Source organism: Lissotriton vulgaris, chromosome 11 (assembly GCF_964263255.1).
Source record: "Lissotriton vulgaris chromosome 11, aLisVul1.2, whole genome shotgun sequence".
NCBI classification, from domain to species: Eukaryota; Metazoa; Chordata; class Amphibia; order Caudata; family Salamandridae; genus Lissotriton; species Lissotriton vulgaris.
In genome coordinates this window covers 706,668,189-706,693,768 of record NC_141699.1, presented here as the reverse complement: position 1 = coordinate 706,693,768, position 25,580 = coordinate 706,668,189, and the positions used below count along the sequence as shown (strand labels likewise).

The following is a 25,580-nucleotide window of genomic DNA, read 5'->3' as shown; positions in this document are numbered from 1 at the left end:
CCTGGGTAAACCTCCAAAGACCTGCATGTTAGATCTCTGCTCATAAAAAATAACACAATTATATGCAGAGAAATGCATTTGTCATTTATAAGTATTGTTGAAGAACAATGTGTCTGAGCCCAACTATACGTGGAAATGAAGAATCAATTCTGGCCTCAATAAGAGTATTAGTTTTCCATTGTGTGTGAGGGCCGTTCCGATAACCAGCATATCTCTCTAGTTCTTGATTTACAGAAGAGACAGCAGGTAAGGGAAGTGTTACTTACGTAGTAAGCATCTGTTCTTGGCATGTAGAGCTGTAGATTCACATGCTTTGCATACTCCTGCCATCTAGTGTTGGGTACAGATGTTTGCAAGTTGTTTCTCTTCGAAGAAGTCTGTCCAGTCACAAGGTAAGGTGACTCCTTCTTTCAGTGATAGTGTAAATGGGCAACAACTCCATTGTTAGATTGTTTTCCTGCAGAGGGTGAGAATGGAGTTAGTAAGTGTTGAAAAAGATGTCCATGCATGTGTATATGAGTAAGAAACTGCAACAGGTAAAGGTACTTGGGGAGGCGGGTGGGCGCATGTGAATCTACAGCTCTACATGCCAAGAATAGATGCTTACTGGGTAAGTAACATTTTCCGTTCGTGGCATGGAAGCTGTAGATCAAATGCTTTGCATAGACTACACAGCAGTATACTCCCAAAGCGGTGGCAAACCTATAACTGTTGCAGTTGTCTGAAAGAGTGTTCAAAGTATTGCCTTGCATACATTAGCTTGCTGCCTCACTAGCATATCTACACAATAGTGCTTTGTGAATATGTGCTGTGTAGACTATGTTGCAGCTTTAAAGATGTCAGCTATGGGAATGTTTCCTAATAAATCCGTAGTAGCCCCTATTTTGCGAGTAGAATGCGCTCTAGGGAGTAGTGTTAAAGTTCTTTTTGCTTCCGGATAACGTGTCTGAATACATTTGACAATCCATCTAGCAATACCTCATTTGTATAAAGGATTGCTTTTGTGTGGTGGAGAATAAGCAACAAAGAGTTTTTTTGTTTTGTGAAATGTTTTTCTTCTTTCTACGTAATATAGCACAGCTCCTCTAACATCTAAGGTGTGTAGAGCTCATTCTTCCACTGAATCTGGTTGAGGAAAAAACACAGGTAAGTCAACCGATTGATTGATATGAAAGTCAGAAACTACTTTAGGTAGAAATTTAGGGTTAGTACAAAGAACCACTTTGTCTTTGTGAAGCTGGAAAAAAGGTTATTCTACCGTTAGCGCTTGTAGCTCACCTACTCTCCTCAGTGAGGTAATTGCAATGAGGAAAGCGACTTTCCATGAAAGAAATTGTAGTTCACATTTATGCATTGGTTCAAAAGTTGGACCCATTAATCGTGTAAAGACTATGTTAAGGTTCGACACTGGGGCAGGTGTAGGTTTTGGTGGTGTTACTCTTTTTAGTCCTCCTATGAAGGCATTTAAGTGCGTCTATTTTGTAGGTATGCAGCTATTGCAGTGAGATGTAAGCAGATGGATGTGTATGCTAATGCTGCCTGCTGCAAGTGTAATAAATAAGAGATGATACTTTGTATGGAAGCATCCAAAGGATTTATATTGTTATTATTAAAATATATAACAAATCATTTCCATTTAGCTGCATAACAGGCCCTTATAGTTGTAGGCCTTCTGGCTTCTTGAATAGGGTTCATACAGTCTGGTGGAAGATTCAGATAACCAAACTCTATGACTTCCGAGCCAGATCGCTAGGTGGTGTGCTTTGGAATCTGAATGTCTTATTTCTCTGTGGCTCTGAGTGAGGAGACTGGATGTTAGATACAGCTTTTGATGTGGAACTACTGACAGCTCCAACATGGTTGTTGTTGGGCCCATGTGGAAGCTACTAGGATTAGTGTGAGGGATGTTTGCCTGAGCTTCTGAACCACTAGTGGAATGAATGGGAGAGGCGGAAAAGCATAGGCAAATATCCCTGACCAGTTCATCCATAGTGCACTGCCTTTGGAGAATGGGTGTGGATACGGAGGCAAAGCTTGGGCATTTTGCATTTTGGTGTGTGGCAAATAGCTCTATTTGAGGAAAACCCCACCTTTGAAAGTATGGGAGGAGAGCATGAGGGTGAAGGTCCCACTCATGGATTTGCTGCCTTCGTCTGTTGAGAAGGTCAGCAATTTGATTGTTTACTCCTGGAAGGTGTTCTGCTAGGAGATAAATTCTGTGGTGTATGGCCCACTTAAAATGGCTTGTGCTAGGCGTGACAGTTGGAGAGAGTGTCCCTCCCCCCTCTTTTTGTATATGTTACATGGCTGTCATGTTGTCGGTGCAAACTGGGACAGTTTTGCCCACAAGGTGAATATGAAAGGCTTTGAGTGCTAGAAACACTTCTTCAGCTCTAGGTGATTTATGTGGAGATGTATTTGCGTTTGACTCCACATGCCCTAAATTGTGTGATCTTGAAGATGAGCTCCCCAACCTGTGAGCGACGCGTCTGCTGTTAACACTGTCTGTGGAACAGGGTCAATGAAGGGCCACCCTTTGGACAGATTTTGTGGGTTCCACCACTGCAGAGAGTTATGGGTACGGGCGTTTACCAACACTAAATCAGTTAATTGACCCTACGACTGGTTCCACTGACTCGCTAAACATTCATGAAGGGGACGCATGTGAAGCCTTCCATGAGTAACAATCATGATGCAAGATGCCATCATTACTAGCAGTTGCATCTACACTTGAGCTGGTAGTGAGTGGTTGGACTGAAACTGGGTGATTAGAGCATGAATATTGGGAATTCTGGCTGCATTGGGACAAGCTAGACCTTTTTGTGTATCTAAAGTGGCTCCCAGATAGGATTGTATGTTGGAAGATTGGAGATGAGACTTTAACACATTTACTGTAAACCCCAGTTGGTGCAGCAATTTGCGTGTTATCTGAGTGTATTAGAGACACTTTGGGTAAGTGCTGGCTTTAATGAGCCAGTTGTCCAAGTACGGGAAGACATGAATATGATGTTGTCTTCGCAGATAAACAGTTTTTTCCTCAGCATCAGCAAGCAGTTTTTTCCTCAGCATCAGCCAACCAAGCTAGTGAGCAAGCCCCCCCCCCCCTAAGCACTGTATTTCAACTTCTGAACGATTGTTAGTAGACAAGCCTACGTCATCCGAGCCCTTACCAGCAGAAATTCAAACTCTGGCCATAGACGCTAATGAAACCAAATTGCTGTTTACACCAGAGTATATCTCCCAAGGCCCGCACGACATATTAAATCGCAGGAACATAATCCGGCTCGTCAAATCAAATCTAGACTTGTGCAGGCTCGAATCAAAAGACATCCCTGCCATTGAATTTAAACCCATCACTGGCCCCACAAGGGAGAATTGACCCTAATTACACTAGCATCTAAAGCCATAAGGGAATTGGTTCAATCAACAGCTGACCAATTTAAAAACTGGGGAATAATTATAGCAACGCATCGAGTTTCCCGATATCCTTCAATACTTGCTCCCAGCAGGGTTCCAGCATCAAGCACAAGCCACGCCCCCTTTTCAATTTTAAAGTCAGCCAGAAGTTGCTCCCTAGTCGGTAACGATGAGTGCAGTGAAGTCCAGCAAACCACCAGAAGCTCAGATTGGTCATGGCTGCCAGCAGCCCTTTTCCAAAGCAGGATTAATTGAAATAATTCGAAACAATCTGCTCCTGGAACATCAAGGGTCTTTCGTCGAAACTGCAATCTCCGGACACACTAAGATTCTTAAAAAAAACACAACATCATCTTTCTCCAGGAAACCTGGCAATCATCAAGAAACCCACTCGAAGGGTATCTGGAATTTACATCGCCAGCCACAAGACAGAGCAAGCACGGCAGACAATGTGGCGGGCTGTCTATCTACGTGGCTACCAGGGTGTCAGCACGCATTAGACATCTAAAATTTGATCTTGATTAGGTCACTGGCATCTTGACCGACAATTCCTTGTCAGAGAGTAAGCTAATTTTGTTAAATGTTTACATCTCTCTATGCCCCAGCGAGAAAAAAACCAAACTGGACTGCCTGATCTTAAACACATACAGCAGTATACCATGTCTAATCTCTGGAAATTTCAACACTAACCTTTTCTACAACCAGTTTGAAGATCTAGGAATCCCTCTCTCAGCGGTTCCCTCACATCTTGCCATGCAAACACTACCGCCTGGACTCAGACTGTCTAAATTGGGTGAATACGCAGTTCTCCAACTTACCAGAGTAGGCTACATAGTAATAAATGGTCGCTCACCCACAGACACCCGCCCGGCCTGGACAAGAACCAACGGACGAACCCACTAATTTCTGGACTTCACACTGGCCAACAGCAAAATGCTCACCCTAATCGAGTGCCATCATATAGCAGCACTGGGGGAAAGTGATCATCGACCCCAAATAATAACATTATCCTCCGATATCCCTCACCATCATGCACTTTCTCGCACGATATCAGACAGTCATACGGAGAATCTAAGACGAATGAAATGGTCGTCAAGCGTCGTCCCAAATGTCATAGAAAAATGCTGTCATCTTCTACGTTCACAAGGTGAAAAAGACGCGTCTATTATCAACTGATAGGAAATGCTCATTAACAGTTTATTAAATTAATTTCCGATCAAACCTCCTCCCCGGCCAGATCCTCCTCAACCTCGCATTTCTCTTGCAACAAAAATGTTAAAACAACTAAGAAACGCTGCTTTGCGTCGGACCAGAAAAAGCCCTGGAAATGTAATTTTATTTAACTACTACAAGCAAGCCCAAAAATCTCTTAAGGCATCTGTACATAGAGACAAACAATCAGCGTCAGACCAGTTTTGGTTGAAGTTAGTCCATGCCAGCAAAAAGTCGAACACAAAGTTATTTTGGGCCCATGTGAACAGAGGCCCTCTAGGAGACAGAGAACAATTTACTACAAGCATAAGTGCTGACGATTGGACTAACTTTCTATTCAATCACTTCAGAGAAAACTCAACCGGGCAACAGCCCCCTAGCCCTCCTTTGACACTCAAATCCCAGCCACCATCCACTGATGCCCATTCCACAGGAAACACAGGGCCTACTCCCAAGGTTGAAGGTGTCTGGGATATACTGATATTCGAGGAGCCACAAAATGGTTCCATCTAAGGGACGCAGATGACACACGGAATTTTAATAAACACCATCGCCCGGATTATCAGGAAGGGTAGGTCAGATGGAGCACCGGGTCCCAACGGATTACCTCAAGCTTTGTTTAAATCAGACGAAACGTTGTGGTCAGGTCTCCTCGCACCACTGTTCTCACACTGCAGGCTGAAAAACTACATCCCGGATTCTTGGAAAGGTGCTATCATTCATCCCATCTATAAAAGTGGCAGAAGAGACGACCCAAAACATTATCGAATAATAGCTCTCCTTGACATTGAATCCAAATACTATGCCAGCATCCTACTAGCGGAACTGACATCCTGGGTTGAATCAACACAGCGTCTTCCCTTCAACCAGACTGGCTTTGTAGCCAAGTCAGGCACAACCAGTAACCTATTTGCATTATCCGTACTGATGGAGAAGGCCAACGTCCACTTTATGCAACTATACTGCTGCTTCGTCGATTTTTAGGCGGCTTATGAACGAGTGCCATGCGGCCGTCTAAGGCGAAAATTAGTCCGCTGGGATATACCCCCAGCCCTCTTACGAGTCATCATTCAACTCCACACACAGACGTGGATAAGGATAAAGTTGGGCGATGGGTCCCACGTCTCCAAAAAAATCCAAACAAGAAGCGGCATCAAACAGGGCTGCGTCTTGGCACCCCTTCTTTTTAATTTATTTATTTCTGACCTAACCCCCATACTTGAGAAGGTCAACATTCATCCGCCCCAACTGGACGGGACCCGAATCAGTAACCTGCTATACGCTGACGACCTTGTGTTCTTGAGGCCCGCAAAGGTTGGTTTGCAGAGGCTTCTTGATGAACTTCTTCCTTAGACACTTGAAAACGCCCTCGAATTGAACCCATCAAAAACAAAAATAATTCATTTCAGCAAACAGAAGCATCAGAAAAGCAGGTGGTTTTTCAACAACAAAAGCATTGACACAGTGCCACATTATAAATACTTGGGAATCTTCCTTGATTCAAGAGCTTCTTTCGCCAAACAAAAAGAATGGCGTGTTCTCCAGCACATACAGGAAACGAGGAAGTGCCATATTTTAAAAAGCACCGCCTTCCCCAACAGCGTGAGGGGCAGTGCCTCCCAGTGTGTTGTGTCCCGTCTAAGGCGTTCCAGCAGGGGCAGCAGGTTATTTTTGTAAAAGTCTTTGGCGTTGGCTGTGATATAGATCCCTAGATATTTGAACATACCATCTGCGATCACGAGCGGGCATTCTTTGGGGAGTTGTGGCGAAGGGCCATGCAGTACGTATATTATAGATTTGGACCAATTTATGGAACATCCTGACGCCCGTCCGAAGAGTTCACAGATATTCAGGAGGGCCAGTATGGAGAGCCTGGGAGATGCCATATATAATAGGACATAATCCGCATATGCGGTCTTCCCACTCTTCCGTCCATCTGATTCCCTGTATCATTGGTTCTCAACAAATCCACCCCGCCAATGGCTCGATTACCAGTGCAAAAAGCAGTGGGTACAGGGGACAGCCTTGACGGGTGCCCCACGCCAGAGGAAATTCATCAGAGATGTGCCCATTAACTGTTACGTGAGCTACCGGTTTGGTGTAAAGCAGACAAACCCATGCACAGAATTTAGGGCCGAAGCCAAGATGATGAAGCACTGCAAATAAGAATGCCCACTCCACCATATCAAACGCCATTCTCACGTCCAGGGACAGTATGACCGCTGGCTCCTTGAGATATGGGATGCGCGCCATCACTCCATGCAGACGTCTCAAATTTAGTGCTGTATTTCTGCCTGGCATGAAACCGGACTGGTCCGGGTGAATAAAGGTTGCGAGGTGGGGCGTTAGTCTAATCGCCAACAGTTGTGCGAGAATTTTAGCCTCCGCATTAATCAATGAAATTGGGCGATATGAGGTACAGTCATCGGCCGGCTTACCCAGCTTGGGCATCGTCACTATGGTGGCCATTCTCTGATCTAACGGAAACTCGCCCGTCTGTAAACAGTCTTTATACATGTGCAGCAGGTAAGGGGCAACAGTTCCCGCCATTTTCTTATATAGTTCAACGGGGATGCCATTGGGGCCTGCTGCTTTGCCCGACTGCAATGACCCTATCGCAACCTGTAGTCCTTCCACCGTGAGGTCTGCCTCAAGTGTGAGAGCTGCATCCGGAGTGAGTCCAGGCATGGCAATATCTTTAATGCAAGTTAGTGCTTCCTCTACTGACATCGCATAGGTTGATGTGTACACCTGCTGGAAATGTTGCGCTAAGGCGTGTACTATGGTATGCGGGTATGTTGTAATATTTCCCTCTGCCGTCCGAATCCTCGCTATCCATCTGTTACTCTGTTCCCTTTTATCTAGCCATGCCAAGAGCTTCCCGGCTTTGTCCCCAGTCTCATATATTGTGTTGGGTAGCCGCCAGATGTGATCTGGTCAAGTTCTCAAGATATTTCCTATGCTGCTGTTGTGTAAGACATCATTTCTGGGTTGTCGCCGGTGTGGGGTCTCTTGTGTGTTGGGCCTCAGCTTCCTGCAGTGCTAGCTCTATGACATGTAGGTTGCGCTGCTTCTCCCGTTTGTGCCCCACGACAGAGACAATGGCCTGTCCCCTGAGGACCATTTTGTACGCCTCCCACAGTATAGTTTGGGAGTCAACTGATGCGGCATTCTCCTGAAAATAATGCTTTGTCGCCGTGAGAACAGCTTTTCTAATTTTAGGGACCTGCAGGTAGCCCGGGTAAATGGGATAAATATGTCGCCTAACCTTGCAACAGTATGTGTATAGCAGTAGCACTGAGGAATGGTCAGAGATACCTCTGGGTTTTATCTCTATGCTGTCAACATTTTTATGGTAATCCGCTGAAGCAAAAAAATTATCTATCCGGTATAAGCTGTTGTGGACTCCAGAGTGAAAGGTGAAATGCTGCACCGTGGGGTGGTGCCATCTCCACACATCCGTAAGCCCAATGGCCTCCATAAAGCCCCCAAGATGAGACACGCCGGGAGCATGTGTCTTAGCTGGGTGGGGGTCTAGGGTGCTATCCATGATTGCATTAAGGTCCTCCCCGATCAGTAGTTCCCCTTCCGGAAGGTCAAGCAGGAACTTACTAAGAGCCGGGAGCGTCACTGCATGCAGGGCGGAGGGAATGTACACGGAAACTATATTTAGTGATTGTCCTTCCCATTGGCCTATTATGGCCGCAAAGCGGCCATGGTCGTCCGTTTTTGTGTTAAGCACTATTAGCGGATATTGTTTTTTAATTAAAATGTCCACCCCCCTCGAACCACATGAAAACTCTGAGTGCACTATCATTTTGAACCCCACATCTGTCCATAGCCTTACATGCCTTACCAGTAAGGTGTGTTTCCTGTAATAGGGACACCATTGGTGAGTATCACTTCAGGCACTGTAGAACTGAACCCCTCTTTATTTTGCCGCCCAGACCATGTACATTTCATGTGAGCATAGTCAGGGGTGTCACTTGAGTTGTAGGGTGTGCGTCGAGATCAGGGGTAGTTTGAGTTTGTGTTGCCATGATTGATGATACATGTATGATAAGGTAAGGATCTACATGTGTGCCGTGGTTGCTGGAAAAAAAGGAAGAAAGTTTCATGCCTGTAAACTTTGCTGGCAACTAATACAAAAAATTAACATCGTTGAAAAAACAAAACTACCCCTTCGTCCCATACCTGTACCTCCCTCCCTGTACGAAAATTCCAACTCTACCCTCCTCCCCGACCCTAAACCTTTCTGTCTTAAGAAGTAGGACACTGTGAAATGTTCAGCCTGAAGTTGATGTCGGTGCCTTCTAAGGTGGACCTTGTCCTCAGAGAACATATACAGCCGGAGTATCGCACCTAATTTCAGATGGGGGCCAGTTTCCGACCAACCCACTGGTTTGCCCTCTAACATCTCACTGTGTGCAACCCAGGAAATACAGAAGAAACCCCAAAAAACAAACAGTACAAAAATACCCCCCCTTGCCTCCTCCCTCCCTGCCTCCGTGCCAGACGGATCCCCAACCATCCGCCACCCCAACTTAGCAGAGTGCTTTAACCCCATCAACAGCTCTTGCGTGTAAGGGGGGGAAGATAAGTCAGTGGAGTTCTGCAGTCCATCCCCTCCTCTAGAACAATTTAGAGACTGTGGCATGTTTTAGCCCATTGTCCAATCTCATTGTTCCGGTCCAAGGCCCTTCCTCTTCCAGCTAGAGGAGCACTTCTTATGGGTCATGAACACTGTTATAATGTTCTTCTTGCATGTGGTCAAACGAGTACCCGTCTTCTTGCTTCAGCCTATCTTCTTTGTGCAACATTACCCCTCGTCAGTCCTCATTGGCAATTCGATGTGTGTCCTCCTCCTCCTGACCCCGTCTGAGGTCCACTGAGTCTTCTGTTTCTCGACGCTGTTGCTATCTTCTCTCCGTCCGCTTGGGTCCCTCGACACGCCGCCAGGACAATTTTTTTTATGTATCCATTTTCCTTGCTAGATTACTGCACTGCTGTTGCACTAAATAAAGTCCTTTTTTCACTCCTTTTTAAAGTTGTGTATGTATATATAATTCATATGGTTTTAACATTTTGTTATGATTTTTAGTAATCAAACAATAAAATTTAAATTTGAATTTGTCTTCGCAGATGAATAGCGACTACTGCCAGGCATTAGGTGAACACTGGGAGCAGGGGTGACTTCAAATAGAAGCACTTTGTATTGGTGATGTTGCCCTGCTAACACAAATCTGAGATATTTGCAATGAGTGGGATGTATTGGAATATGGAAATATGCATCCTTTAAGTCTAGAGTAGACATAAAGTCGCCTTGCTGTAGAAGTGGCACTTGTTGAAGTGTCACCATGTGAAAATGATCTGATTGTATGTAATGATCTAGCTCTCTGAGGTCTAGTATGGGTCTGAGAGAGCCGTCCTTTTTGGGTATTAGAAAGTATAGGAAGTATACGCCCGACCCTTGATAGTGTAGCAGTACAGTCTCTATGGCTCCCTTTAGTAGGAAAGACTGAAGCTCTTGCTTGAGGTGGTGTAGAAGCTCTAGTGACATTTTGTATGAACATTGGGCAATCTTTGGAGGACTGTTGGTAAGCTCCAGGCAATAACCAGATTGGATAATTCCTATCACCCATTTGTCTGTAGTTATTGATTGCCAGACGGGGGGAATTGTGAAAGACGTTCCCTGACAGGTGTTGAATGACTGGGGGGAAGCGGAGGTAAGTCACTGTTTGTTAGGTGAAGTGGAAGTACATGTTGTGGAACCTTTACCTCTACCCTTGCCGTTGTTGCCTCTGTACCCTCCTCTAAAGATACATCTTGAGGAAGAGGACTGATTGTTGCCTTTGTATGTTGCAGAGGCAGTGTCTGAAGAAATATTCTTTGACCCCCACGATAGTAGGAGTGACAAAAGAAACCACGATTGGAAGGAGACTGTAGGGCTCCCATAGACTTTGCTACGTCTGTGTCTTTTTTTCATTTTCTCTAAAGAAGTGTTTACAACAGGACCAAAGAGATGTTGTTTGTCGAATGGCGTGTTAAGAATGTAAGCCTGGACTTCGGGTTTAAACCCAGAAATCCTTAACCAAGTGTGTCTTCTTAATAATACTCTAGTATTAATTGCCCTAGCTGCAGTGTAAGCAGTATCCAGTGTGCACCTGATTGAAGAATTAGATGAGCTTCACTTTTTGAATCAAGTCTTGAGCTTTGGATTTATGCTCATCTGGCAGAAATTGGAGTAATTGCTCCATTTCGTCCCAGTGCGCTCTGTCATATCTGTCTAGAAGGGCCTGGGTATTAGCAATACGCCAGTGATTTGCTGCTTTGGTGGCTACTCTTTTCCAGGAGGAATCTTACACTTTACAGTTTACACTCTTTGTCTGGAGGGGGGGGGGTGGCATCTTCTGGCGTCTGTGAATTGGCCCGTTTATGGGCATTATAAACCACTAAAGAGTCTAATGGTAATTGGCCTTTAATGGAAGCTGGATCTGATAGTACAGATTTATATTTGTTATCTATTCTAGGGGTAAGAGTGCGTGCACGAACCGGGTCTTTAAATATGTTGTCAACATGCCTCAACATGCCTTTGAGCATAGGGAGTGTGTGGGAAACATCCATTACAACGCAGTCATTACAATGACCTACATTTACAACACAACTGTTACAACGCAACTGCCTTTACATCACAAGCCATTACAATGCATACCATTACGACGCATGTCACTACAACGCATGCCATTACAGCGCATTGTGATGTAAGTATTGGAGATTTCTTTAGTATTAGGGTAGGCATGGGTTTCGGGGTACATGGGAATAGCAATTTTTACCCCTACACTATCGAACACTTTCCCTCCTGTTGCACTCACTGGAGTGGGAATGGTAATTTGTACCCCTACGCTATCCAACACTTAGTCATTTTTACCCCTACACTATTCAACACTTACCCGACTGTTGCGCTCACTGGTGTGAAAATTGGAATTTTTACCCTTCACTATCCAACACTTACCCTACTGTTGCCCTAAAAGTATTATGCAATGTAATGGTATGTGTTGTAATGGTATGCGTTGTAATGGAATGTGTTGTAATGGTAGTTTTAAAAAATGCGTTGTAATGGCATAGGGTTGTAAAATCATGCAATGTAATGGTAGTTGCGATGTAAAGACTGCGTTGTAAAAGCATGCATTGTAATTGCATGCATTGTAACGTCATATATTCAAGTGTGTAGCTTGATCTTTGTGAATTACTAAGAGTCTCAAAGGGAAAGTCCTCCTCTAGGGATTCCTTATGTAATTGAACCCCATGATATTCAGCAGCCCTACTTAATAGTTCTATATAACCTACATTGTCATCTGGTGGGGAAGGCTTTGTAGGATAAAGGTCAGGATTATTGTCTGTGGGTGAATCAGTATTATAATGCTTCCCGGGGTCTGCAGGCAGAGTATCATCTCCCCCATTTCCGTCATCCTGATCATCAAGTGTTTGTGGTTTGGTGAATTTGTAGGTGTAATTAGTAAATGCTGGTTTTGTCGGGAAGGAGGTGATAGGGGAGGAGGAGAAGGGTTAGTACCAACATGCTTCTTTTTTAGAGGAATATGATAAGTGTCCTCTACATCAGGTTTACGTTTATGTGGCAATTTAGTAGAAATATGTTCAGTTTTAGGATTAATATACAGTTCTTTCTGTTTTGGTCTGGTTTTGGAAGCGGGACATCAAAACAGGGGGCTCCTGTTGTGGTAGAGGAGCCTTTTTGTGTCTCAGTGCAAAGATTTTCAATTCCAGTGTTTTCAGATCCAACGCCGATTTTTGTTTCAGTGTCGAAGGGACTGACTCCGAGATTGTTTCATGTTTCGGGGCTGAAGGTTTGAGCTTGGTGCCCGAATGTGGCGGACTTTAACTCAAACCGGAAGGCTTTATTGCATGTTTTGGTGCTGAGCCGGAAGGTGGGGCGTTGGAAACATTTTCTCGGTGCCGACCATGGCCCCAAGGCAGAAGTGGGACCGGAGCCTTTTTCTTGGGCTGAGTTGGACTTTAGGGAAAGGGTGGTTCGGTACTCACGATACGCTGGCCTTGCGGAATGTCTTTATCAATATCGGTGCCAGATTCTGAGATGGAAACAGGCTCTTCCTGTTCTTCTTCCTTGGTCCCAAGTGCATTGTGGGTCTCTTGCTCAGCATCTTCTCCGAAGAGGTCTGGAATGGACCCGATGTTTTGGCTCTGCATTTCGTGACGTCAAGCCCAATTGTCTTGGAGCATTTTCTTCAAGCAGAAAGATTTGCACACTTCATAGTCCTGTTCGTTGTGCTCCGGAGAGAAGCACAACTTACACACTTTGTTTGAGTCGGTGCTCTGGAACTTCGTGTGGCACCGAGGGCAGAATTTAAATGGAGTCGGATCCATCGACTGTGAGGTGGACGGACGTGGCTAGGCCCGGCGGCCATCCACGAATTTTCTGATCAAGAAAGAGTTTTTATATAAATGTTACGATACGCGAAGAAATGGGATACGCGATTGAAAACAATACCTTTGAGGGTAAGTTGATTGCGCACTGAGGAGAACCCTCGAACTGGAGTACAGCAATACACGCCCGAAACCAATGGCAGAAAAAACAATCTAACAATGGAGCCGATGCACATGCGCACTCTCACTGAAAGGAGGAGTCACCTTACCTCGTGACTAGAAAGACTTCTTTGAAGAAAGGCAACTTGCAAACATCCGGACCCAACACTAGCTGGCAGGAGTATGCAAAGCATGTGATCTACAGCTCACATGCCTCGAGCATGTGTTTCACTTACGTAGGTGTACTTACTTACACATTTTGTGGTTGCAGCCAAAACCTGCATTGGTGCTGTAATCGAACAGAGACAGTAATGTTTTCGGCTTTGCTACCATCAGTCTACATCTGAACATTTCCCGTTTGCGTCCCCAGCAAGAGCTGAAAAAGTGAGATTCTGAGATCTTGTGATTCCCAGACACTAACAGGCCGAGTTTGGGAGAAGACAGGCTGACCATTGTATCTGGGGGGGTGGGGAGTACATTGTGTTTTTAGCTTATTACTGGCATAAAAACGCTTCTACTTTGCCCAGCGGTTAATCTAAATTAAAAAAAAAAGAGACGTGCCCGGGCTCTTGTCAGAAGGCAGCTTACACCAGCCCATTTCTCCTGTTAGCGCAGCCTAAAACAGAACCAACTGCTAACCTTGAATGTGGGGAGAGGATGTGGTGTAATGGCCAAAGGACCCTACCTGCCCCCCACGACCCTGTGTTTATATCGGCCGCGGCTGGTATTTGGCTGTCTCTCTTAGCTAGTAACGGAGAGCCAACCAGAGTACGATGTCAAGTAACATACAAAACACTTAACATTTAAGATGCAAAAAATATACGGATTTTTATTGAGTCAGTTTTCTATAGACCACAATACAATACTAATATCTTTTATTACAACATGCTCTGCCCATTTCAAAGAACTTTAGTAGCATCTCTGTGTGTGCCGATTGTAGCTGAGTATATCTCTCACACGATTGAAATTTAAATGTGCAGCTCTTGTCATCGATACTGGGAGCCAGCCTGTTTCTGAGCCCATACAACTTTGGCGGATAAAGCATCTAAAGTTCAATGAGACAACGTGATTTGCCTAACATAAAATAAAATGGGGTAGTTAAAATGCCGGTTGGTCTGTTTCCAGAGGTAACTGATTATCCACTAGAGCACATCTCCCTCAGACGCTGAGTCGACGCTTCTTATAAGCATGCCTGTGACCTCAGCTTCACTCACAGATCTGTGCAGCATGTGCGTCAACCTCTGTAGCAACTTTGATAACTGTCAGCAATCGTAAATTCAGTATGTCTGAAAAAGCCAGCATTTCAGCAAGAGGAGAGGTGAGCTGGGTTGTCACAATATTGTATAGCAAGTATCTATACAGCCTAATGGACTGCAAGCACCCTAATCTGTTGCCATGGTGACTAATGGCGTTGGTACCTAGACATACAGATACAAACAGTACTGCAGGGTGCCCCTGCTTTAGATTCCCATGTAATCGCCCAGTCATGCCCATACTTCTAAGTTAACTGACAAAGGGGGATGCCCTCATCTAGCTTTTCAATATAGCTGTGCAGCGAGAGAAATATGTTACGTATTATATTTACATCGATGGCCGGAACCATGTTTACGATTTTTTCGGCTAAGAAGCTTATGAGCAGAATGTCTCTGGTCTGCCCTACTATTGCTTTAAAACTTAAATTCACTGTCCACTGGACTGACATAGTTGTGGTGGCGGTCCACCCAGCATATTCTGACTATGGTGCTCGGACCGCCACAAAACCACTGCTGCCCCCTGAGATCCGTGAACCCTGGTAGTCTTGCAGCAGTGTGAGGCTAGTAATATGCTGGTGGTGGTGCTGCAGCATCACCAACCATATTACTAGTTTCCTCACCATCGCAGTTTTCATGGTGGTAAGCCTGCCATGAAAAGTGTGATTGTGACGAAACAAAGGGGGCCCTACAGGGCCATGGGGTGCATGCTGTATGCATGCACCCCAGTTTCTGCAGGGCTTGGGCTTGACAGTCCATGCCCTGCAGAAACTGCCTTTGAAGCTCCCATTGCAGTGCCTTTTTCATAGGCACTGCTGTGAGACCACAAAAGAAAAGTTCACCAGAGACAAAAAAAATCGTTATCGCTTTGGCAGTCTTGGAGCGGAGCTGCGGAGTGGCGGCATGCTCTAAGACCACCAAAGTCATAATAATAATAAGGAACGGCTTGACAACTATTTAACAGACTGCTCAACTACCGTCCTTATTGATTCTATATTCTCGTGCAGTCGACCAGTAAGTGTAGGTGTCCCACAGGGTTCCATCCTCAGCCCTATGCTGTTTAATCTCTACTTAACACCGTTGACAGGTATCATTAGATCATATGGTTTTGAAACAGTGTCATACGCTGATGAAACTCAACTACTTATCACCTTTGGTCCAGATAACGTGGACAAAAAATATTGTTTTAAAAACTGTATGGTCCATGTGAATGATTAGATGTGCAGACATAAATTACAACTCAATGGCAGCAAGACTGAGATTATTCTGTTTGGTAGAGCGGAGGAACACTGGTCACATGACTGGTGGCCCTCGGAATTGGGACCATGTCCATCTCCCAAGCAAGCAGTGCGCAACCTTCGAGTAACCACTGTCCATGAAAATTAATGTTAACCCGGTACTCAGCACTTGCTATGGGATCATGTGTAAGTTCCGCAGCATTTTCAAATGGTTACCCTTTGAATCCAGGAAGCCTCTGGTGCAAGGTCTGATTATCAGCCGCCTGGATTACGGGAATGCATTGCTGGTTGCACTCAATGAAGATAGGCTTTCCAAGCTTCAGATTCTTCAGAATACCACTGCCAGACTCATTCTAAATCTACCACCTAGATCGCCCTCTGCTCCCAATCTTAAAACTTTCCATTGGCTTCCAGGGTGGCAGAGAGGACATTTTAAAGTTTTTTAATTCTGTGCCTCACACACAAAATCCTGTATGATACCGGCCCTAGATATCTAGCCAAGAAACTCCAATGGTATAAGCCCGGCAGACCCCTAAGATCCAGCACCAAACTCCACCTTGTCTTGCCACGTATACGAACATCTCAAAACTGTGGTCAATCATTTTCTTATCAGGCCCCTAAGCTTTGGAATAAGCTACCATCTCCTCTTCTATCCATAATTGATCATAGATGCTTTTCAAGAGAATTAAAAACTTGGCTCTCTCCCCAGTAAACTAGTTATGACATCGTCTTCTTGTTGAATTTCTTATTAAGACAAAGTTCCCCCCTTCCTGGTGAAGTGGTGATACCACTTCTGTAACTGAAATGGTTCTAAATGAGACATAGCAGTGCCTCAGCTCCTCAGTTTTCCTATGGGAGACATGAGCAATCAAAAGAATGCTTGCTTTAGGCAGACTCTTAGGGGCATGGCCAACAACATGGCCGAGTGAGAAGTGTTCTCAAGAAGCTCCGGCTAGCGCTATAGATCCAAAGTTAATCTGGCAGTCTTGTACAAGATAAAACTTACCCAAGAGTGGGAGACCTCCACCAACAACTAAGCCAGCGATCACACAGACTCAAAAAAGGTGTGTAAACAACCGAAAGCTGTTGAAGGAAAAGATGCTACGGAGGCTGGAGAATCCCACCTGGGACTGGGGCCGGAAGGTGGGGCTTGTACCATTACAGAGGCTGCATGGCAGGGCGACGATCAGCCACAGGCCCAAAAACAGAGTAAAACTTGTAAACCTTGCTGAAAGCGCATTGCCAGGACGCGCTCACCGGACTCTGTGAAACCCGACGCCGGACCTCGCCGCACCCGCTCCGCGGGTGCCGCATCGCCGGAGGCAGTGAGGGGCATCTGCTTAGGACTCTACGGGGGAAGCTTGTTTCATCTTTGGCTGAGGGCTGCAGGGCTGCGAGCGTCAGGGACTCCATTATCCAGGAGTCCCTGCTAGACTGTCTACCACTTCCGGTCCGCTCTCCCTGGCGGCCCGCCCACCCCCCTCAACGCCGGTATAATTGGGACCATCCCTCCCGCAGCGCGGGACGCAGCCCGGAGCAAAGACCGGGCTAAGAGCGGGCCGTTTGAGGCCGTTCGAGGACGGCAGAGGACGGCCCTGGCCCATAATCCCTGTACAGTTGTGATCTTAGTAAGGTAGGCGATTTTGTGACCCAGAGACTGATTGAACATAAGAAAGACTGTACTGACTGTGAGGGCTACTAAGCTATTACCCCATTCTGTGTAAAGAGCGTGCCTAGTTTTAATTATTGTAGTTGTTGCTAATTAGAAACCATGGTTTTAAGATCTGGTAAAACACGCACTGTTCAAATCCAAACACCTACAGGAGTGGTATCGGGTCCATTGGACGCTTTTATTACACGTGCCACGGGTATCCTGGAAAAGGAAATAGCAATGGTGGAAAAACGACTCTCCATTGACCTAGTCAGCGGAAAACGCTCTTCGCTGGGTAGGTTGGCCAAGATTCCTAGTCCCGTACCACCTGCACACGCACATGCAGCTTTTAATTGTATACACACAGACACTACGGATGCTATAGTCCACATGGATAGTGAGGGGGTTGATCTTCCTGTACATACCTCACCTCATCTCGAACACCTTTTGGATGATCATGAAGTAACTGGGGAAACTGAAATACAGGATAGTTTAATTTCCGAATATAGCTCGGAACCTGCCGACTCATCCCCTGATTCACCTAAAACAGTCTCTAATGAGCTAACCCATATAGACTCTTTAGGTATAGACAAGGTTACAAGAAAAAGAAAGCAAGACATAAGCCACAAGGGAGGGAGAGAACGCAAGATGCCCAAATTAAAAGACACTACTGGTAACCCTACATTGGCACCTGGCCACCCCAGCGAAATACAAGGTCCTAGTACGTTGTCTAACGTCCTATGCCCTTCCCTCTTCTCCCTAGGTTCCTCGAACCCATGTCCAACGTGCCTAAGCAGTGATGATTCCCTGTTGGCAAAGATCGAGGCTTTGATGAAAAACCTTTTATTACCAGTCCTGGAGCGGACTAGATTAATGACTTTAAAAATAGATTCCCTGGAGGCAGTAGTGAATACGAATTCTGCCCTGTTATCATCCATACCTGGCATAAATCCAGGGGGGGTCAAATTCTTACATCTGGCCCCAAAAACATCAAATATCCCAAATACTCTTAATAGTAATTCCAGTAATCACAAACCCCCAGGGCCACCAACTGATATACCTAAGAAGGGAGGTGATTCTAAAAATATTCCAAGCCAGGTTTCTGAGGCCTCTTCTCAACGTACCCGTTTGACGAAGCCCATGAACAAACCGGATAGATCAACCCCAGCTAGACGCCATACCACCAAACCACCATCTTTGGCAAAATCTAGCACAGACACCCATAGGCCTCCTTTCCACGGGCCCCCAGCTAACCATAATAGTACCTTAAAACCAACGGTAGAAAAATACCCTAGGCATACAACACCCCGGGTTGACATTCCTATAGAGGCTACACCTTACACTATGGTATTGACCGGTGTGGCCCCCCTCCAATCTGGCAAAAGGGAGACTCATGGTGACCTGCGTAATAAGGTGATTTTCTGGCTGAATAAAAACAGACCCCTACCTCCTTCCTCGCCAACAGAAATCTTATTTGTAAGAAGGGTTGACTGGGTGGGCCAGGGCACTAAAGATCTGGAGGGTGACTGCATTTTAATATCGTTCAGAGACCCCTGGGTGGTGGATACAATTTGCAGAGAAGCTAGGTTTGCTAGGCAGGGGGATGTCCAGACCCTGGACTTATCATACTTTTACCCCCAGAGACAGGCTTATATTATGAAGGCCCCTAAACAGGGACGACCCATTATTAGGAGTTACCCTATGATGAGGACACCCCAATTACCGCAATTCCCACCCCTTTTCAATCATTTTGGCCCCCTGTCCGATCTCGAGGCCATTGATTGACTTCAAACAACCTCTTATCAACCTGAATATGTGGAAAATCTTGACCTTGGGGTAGAGAGGCAGAGGCAGGGCCAGGAATCCCCTCAGTTCACAATTATGGCCGAAGAGTGTAAGGGGGTCCCAGTTCCAACAGGGATGGACACACTATCTTTGAAGGCAGGGGGAACCCCCATGTTGACTGGGAATAATCAGAACATCATTGGGAGAACAGATAACGGGCGGGATGTTAGGGTTGGACAGGACAAGTCTGCAGTTTCAGATGTGGTGGCCCCTACTGTGGTACCCACATCAGAAACACTTGCCCTTGTGTCCTGGAATATTGCTGGGGTTAAAGGTCGTATCCATTCCGAAGATTGGCTTGATTTTTTGGATAAATTCGATATTATCCTACTCCAGGAAACCTGGGCAGTTGATCCAATATTTAGGCAGGGTTATGTAAACTTTTATAAAGCTGCCACTCGAAGTGCTATTAGAAATGCCAAAGGGCGAGCCTCAGGGGGCCTACTGATTTGGGTAAAACAATCCTTGGGATATCAAACTACAGAAATAATTGTACAAAACCCGGACCTCCTTATTGTCAAGTTGAGTAAGGCTGGCTATCGGGACTTGATCCTGATTAACATATATGCACAAGGTTTGCCGGGCGGCCGTTCCCCACCCCTGTTGGAGGTAATGGATCCCACTCTGGCAGCCTTAGATAGCAATAATGTTATTCGTCTTGCTAGAGACTTAAATTGCTGCTTCGAACCTCTACTTGACTCAGGGGACAGTTGGGGTTCTGCGGAGGACGCAGTATGGGGTATACCCGACCTGCTGTCCGTTAAATCGGTACCCGCAACAGAGGCAGCGGTGAACTGGACGGCCTTCTGTTTAAATAGTGGCTTCCGGGCCTGTAATGGTCGAACTAAATCTGACCAGGAAGCCAACTGCACATTTGATAATGAGTTAAGAAGAAGCCGTATTGATTATATCCTGTTGAAAGTAGGAGATTGGCCCCTGTTGGTGGATATGGAGGTATCCTCCCGTCCAGAAAGTGACCACAACCCTTTGACCTTGCAATTAAGAATGCCAGGACTTGTGAGACTAGTGGAACCTGGTATCTCACAGACTGGGGACACTTATCTTACAAACGATAAGAAGAGGTTAAAATGGTCAAAAATTGAGGAAAACGAAACATTAAGGGATAAGGTTATTAGCGTGGTTACCAATATATACAACGAAATGTTGACCCACGCCCAGATGGGGGATAACCCAGAAACAGCTAACCTTATTATAAACCTTCATAATCGCTGTTTCGACGATTTAAAATCTCTGCTCTCGCAACCTTGCCGGCAGGGAACCATTAAAGCACCTACTCGTCCCCAGAAATGGTATAATAAAAAATGTAGGGAAGCCCACACTGACCTAATAAAAGCTGTTAAGTCCCGGCATATGGGTACAGTGAAAGCGGCTAGATTAACTTATAGGAAAATTCAGGGGGAAGCCAAACGGGAGTGGGAGGATAAGTATTGGTCAGACCTACTGGAAGCTTCCACATCCAATAACCCCATCAAATTCTGGGAAATAGTTAAGTGGGGGAAGGACCCGGACGCACGCATTCCTGCAAACCATGTGCCCCCCACTGAGTGGGTGACTTTCCACTCAACGCAGTTCTGTGCTGAGAATCCCATGCTACTCAGTACTTTGGGAATGGCATTCCATCCTTCTATCCAAAGCGAGACCATCATTTTCACTGAAGGTGAAGTCGAGCTGGCACTAAATCTCACCATGCGAGGGAAAGGGCCGGGCATGGACCTTATACCTGCAGATCTGTTCAAAGCCAACCCCGCTTTGTGGATACCATACATTACCAAGGTGGCAAATTCCATAGCTGCTGGTGCAAGAATACCTAAATCATGGAAGGGGGCGGAGATTTTACCGATTTATAAAAAGGGCAGTAGGTCGGACCCAGGTAATTACCGCCCGATTAGTCTTATTGACTCCATGCAAAAACTCATTGCTCGCATGGTTTTGGGTTGGGTCCAAGGGTGGATCGAAACGGAGGATATTTTATCTCCAATGCAGGCGGGCTTCAGATCGGGAACAAGCACCATCGACCAGGTGTTCAGATTTTGTCTGATCTACTGGAAGGTGGTTCAGCTTGGCGGAGGTACCATCTTCGCAGCGTTCATTGATCTGAAGTCCGCCTTCGATCTAGTCCCGAGGGATAAACTGTGGGGAGTCTTGAAGAGTTTGGGAATGCCCGTGGAACTGCTTGATTTGATAACTAAACTGCATGAGGAGAACTTTGCGAGGGTAAGATGGGGAGGACAGGGCCAAGTGACAGAACCCTTCCCAGTCACTCGAGGTGTCCGCCAGGGGTGCGTATTGGCTCCTACCCTTTTCCTATTGTTTATCGACCAAGTGGTCAAATTCTTCGAATTGACCCCGACAGATGCCCCAATGCTGGCAGGACAGCGTTTCCCAATGCTCATCTTTGCTGATGACACTTTACTCCTCTCCAGAACACGTAGCGGATTACAGCGGGCTTTGGACCGCTTTGAGGAGTTCTGTGCCATCAGCGACCTCAAGGTGAACGTGGGAAAAACCAAATTTATGGTGCTAACAAAGAATTGCTCTGTCCGGAGTTCAGTTAGTATGGGTGGTGTCAAATTGGACCAAGTAGAGAATATGATTTATCTGGGGGTCACGTTAGACAGTCGCTTGAAGTGGAAAGCCCAAGTTGGTGCTCAACATCTAAAACTTGCCCGACTCACTGGCTGCCTCCTTAGTGAGCAAAGAAAATCTATTACCAAGCGGGTCACCCCAGCACTCAAAATCTATGATGCAAAAATCAACCCAGCGATTTTATATGGTGCAGATCTATGGGGCCATATGGATCTTACGGGTCTGTTCAAAATACAGTGCAAATTCCTCCGAAATTTGGTAGGTCTGCCCCAGTCGTCCCCTTCCATTCCCCTTTGCCTGGATTTGGGATGTCTCCCGATTAATGAGCTAGCCAGATTTAGATTGGTTGCCTTCTGGAGGCGCTTATGGACCTCCCCTGACCTTACCTTATTTGCAAACGGGGTAGCAGAAGTTATGTCAATCAGGGGTTCGGGGAAAATCCCCTGGTTCCAAATGGTAAAATCAATCCTGATAGATATGGGTTTAGAGCAGCTTTGGTTTTCTCCTGCTACCAGTATTTTTCCAACTAAACTGGCACTTAAAGAATTGTATTGGGCTACGCTTCGTCGGAATGGAATCAATGCCTCCAGCTCTACTAATCTCACTGGTAGGTTCCTCTCCTTTAAGTTGGACCCTTCCCGTGAACAATATTGGGACATAGTTTCCAAATCCATAGACAGGAAACTTTATCACCAGTTCCGTGTGGGAACATTGCCACTGAACACCTTTACGAAAAATTGGCCATCAAGGACCACGGATCATTGCAAATGGTGCCCAGGCCATAAGGAAACTGTGGGTCACTTTCTGTTTGCTTGTCCCAGATATCAGGCACCAAGGGCCAAATGGTTAAAACCACTGTTTCAGCGCCTGCCTATTAGAAAATCTGAAGAGGCCATTCATGTATTAAAAACTAATACATCAGAAATTATTACAGTGTGTATGGCCAAATACCTGGGCTGGGCCTGGATACTCAGGGCAAAACAATAGTTCAACCTTGGATTGTTTTAATGTACCGATGGTTCGAGCATTCTTTTTGTAAGTTTGTTTATCTGCTCCTGATATTGATTACCGTTGACCTAATCTATATTTTCTAATCGCATTGTCCCTTTTTTGTAAACCTTTCTCCGTACAAGGAAAACTTGTTTCAGGATTGTCTTCATACTGTTTAATGTTTATTTTAAGGTTAATGAATATGTATTTATCGTTATTTAATGTTTGTTATTATTTGTCTTTTATGATTTTTTTTAATCGAAATAAAGACTTTAAAACCTGAGTAAAACTCACTGATCCCCGGGCGACGGAGCACCTGGACCAGGTCCCCAGGGTCCATGGCATCAGGCCTGAGGGAACTCGCTGAAGGGACCAGCCAGAATGGGAGACAACGACCCAGCTCATCCAGATGACGGCCGCCATTATTAAGTGAATCGACGCAGCAGGGAAGGGGTCTAATTGGGACTCAAACGGAGAGGGGTAAGAGCCAGATATATACCCAGAACAGCTGCTTCCTACCCCTCCCCTGCTTACCTGGAGAGATGCTGCACCACTGGAGGACATAAAAATGCCACAGGCCCATGGACAGAAGGCTGTGTTCCCGGCATAGGTGCCTCGAGGGCCCAAGAAATGCTGCTTGAAGACCATTGAAGGTGGACATGGGAAAGCCTGCATCAGAAAACCAAGGAAGCAGCACTGAAGATCAAGGAAGAAGCGGCTACCCCTCTGGAGCTCGAGGTGGGAAGGAGTAACCTCGGTGGGTGGCAGGGCAGCACAGCCAGAAGGGACTGAGATGGTCGGGTGAGACTATCCTGACGCTGCCCAGATCAGACTGAGGCCCCGTATGCTCTGAATTTCATTCAAGGGGGGCAGAGAGTGGATTTTCAGGCCCCAGAGTCAGAAGGGCCTTCCACGGGTAGAAGGGATGTAGGCATAGGACTGCTTGAGACGCACAAGGCCCGGGAAAGGCATGGATAGCATTCCAGAGGGGTGAAGGCCACCAGGGCATGCCTGCATTATGCCTACGGAAGGTTCTGGGACTGAGTTTAGAGTCAGGTGCCAGAGACAAGGCCAAGGCCAATACAGGAGACCCATATAGAGATACACCAGAGCTACATCTGGAGGGGAGAAGAGGGATCATAACATTGTTCTGTGAAGGTGATTGACTGCACAAGTGATTGTGAGATAGAGCCAGGGAAGGTTAACCGTCACTAAAATACAGTGCCAATCTCGAGCGCAGGTGCACCAAGGAAGGTGAATAGACTTGACAGCCCTGGTAGCAGGAGATATGACTTTTGGTTCCCCGGTCATGCATGGCTTTGAGTAGGCCAGTACCCGAGAGGAGAACTGGGGCATTTTGGAGAGACAACATAGAATGATGTGAGGCCTGACGTGAGGCGTCTTTGTTCTGTTGCACACTGGGAGACGGAGAAGAAAATTTGACGCGACAAGTCCCTGCAAAGCTATGTGAATTATACGGTGTCTCTCCAGAATGAAAAAGCCTGTGCCGAGAGTTGGCCCTGCGACAAGTTGAAGGGAGAGAGATCTCACTTCGGGTAGGTCCATGGCTAGTTGGGACAGATAACTAAATCTGGAACAGGCCACACAGATGAAGCATACACCCACCTAGAAGGGAGAGAGTGATGCCACCAACAAGGGGTTGACAACAAGGCCCTATACTCAAAGAATACGCAACACGGGGTGAGTCACCTTAAGAAGTAGCTGGCCCTCAAGACAGTTACTGCATCCGACCAGGCAATGGGTAAGGACAAAGATAAAGGCCCCAAACTCCCCAGACATGGGAAAATGGACCGCTACACCAAGGTGGTCACTCAACCCCATGTCAGACACGGATATGCTGCTACAGGCAATTTACGCGTCCAGAACTACGCGTTCTCTATATTGTAAGTCTCACAACTGTGGGAGGTTGAGCTCATAGTGTAAGTTGGTAGGAGGGTGGGCGACATACCTCTACTTCCCCATGCCCACGGGACCTGAAACGAAATGGTTGGGAAAAATGGTGTGCAGAAGAGGAGGTTGGAGGTGGGGAGGGGTGTTGGTTGGGGGGACTAAGAATTGTTGTGTTAGGGTTTAGTTCTAGTCGCAGGACACATACAGGATGTATGTCACCACAAAGACACCAAGCTGGGAAGCAGTCTCTAACCTACCCTATGAAGAAGGCCAAATATAGCAAAAGACATGACAATGACACTGGATAAAAACCCTATCTCCATCCTAATATGAAACGTCAATGGCCCTGAGGATAAGATTAAGAGAGGCCTTGTGAATAGATACATAACACAAATAAACCCAGATGTAGCGTTCCGTCAGGAGACTCATATGAAGGGAAAGAAATGCTAACTACTTGGCAGGGGGAGGTACAAGGTTTTTGCCCACGCAGGATACACATCTGGCTCAAGGGGAGTGGCAATCCTGATTAAAATGTCGCCACCTTTTCATCCCACATGTACATGGATAGACCCACAAGGTACATATGTAGGGGGTTTTAGCATAAAATGCGTCTTCACATCCAAAATAGACGTGAGGACGCAATTCATGATCAAATATAGCACCCGATACCGGTTTTGCATTTCATGTAATTTCATGTCTTTTTGCCTCATTTTTCAGAAATTTCATGTAATTATTGAAAGCACATTTCGCAAATGCCAAACACCTCTAGTTATATATGAGATACTTGTTGCGCCAAATGTATTGCCGAAGTTCAATTCTGTTTGTAAACTTAGATACCCCTGTCAGAAAATTGCTTCCAAAACTACAGTATTCACTGAATCAGGCAATCTGCATATT

At 45.9% G+C, this 25,580-nt stretch overlaps 1 protein-coding gene across 1 annotated transcript in view; it reads right to left on the bottom strand.

Moving 5' to 3' along the window:
• The window catches only part of LOC147683352 (vesicle-associated membrane protein 2-like), a 302,743-nt gene that overhangs the window by 49,766 nt on the left and 227,397 nt on the right, over positions 1 to 25,580 (bottom strand). The window lies entirely within an intron of this gene.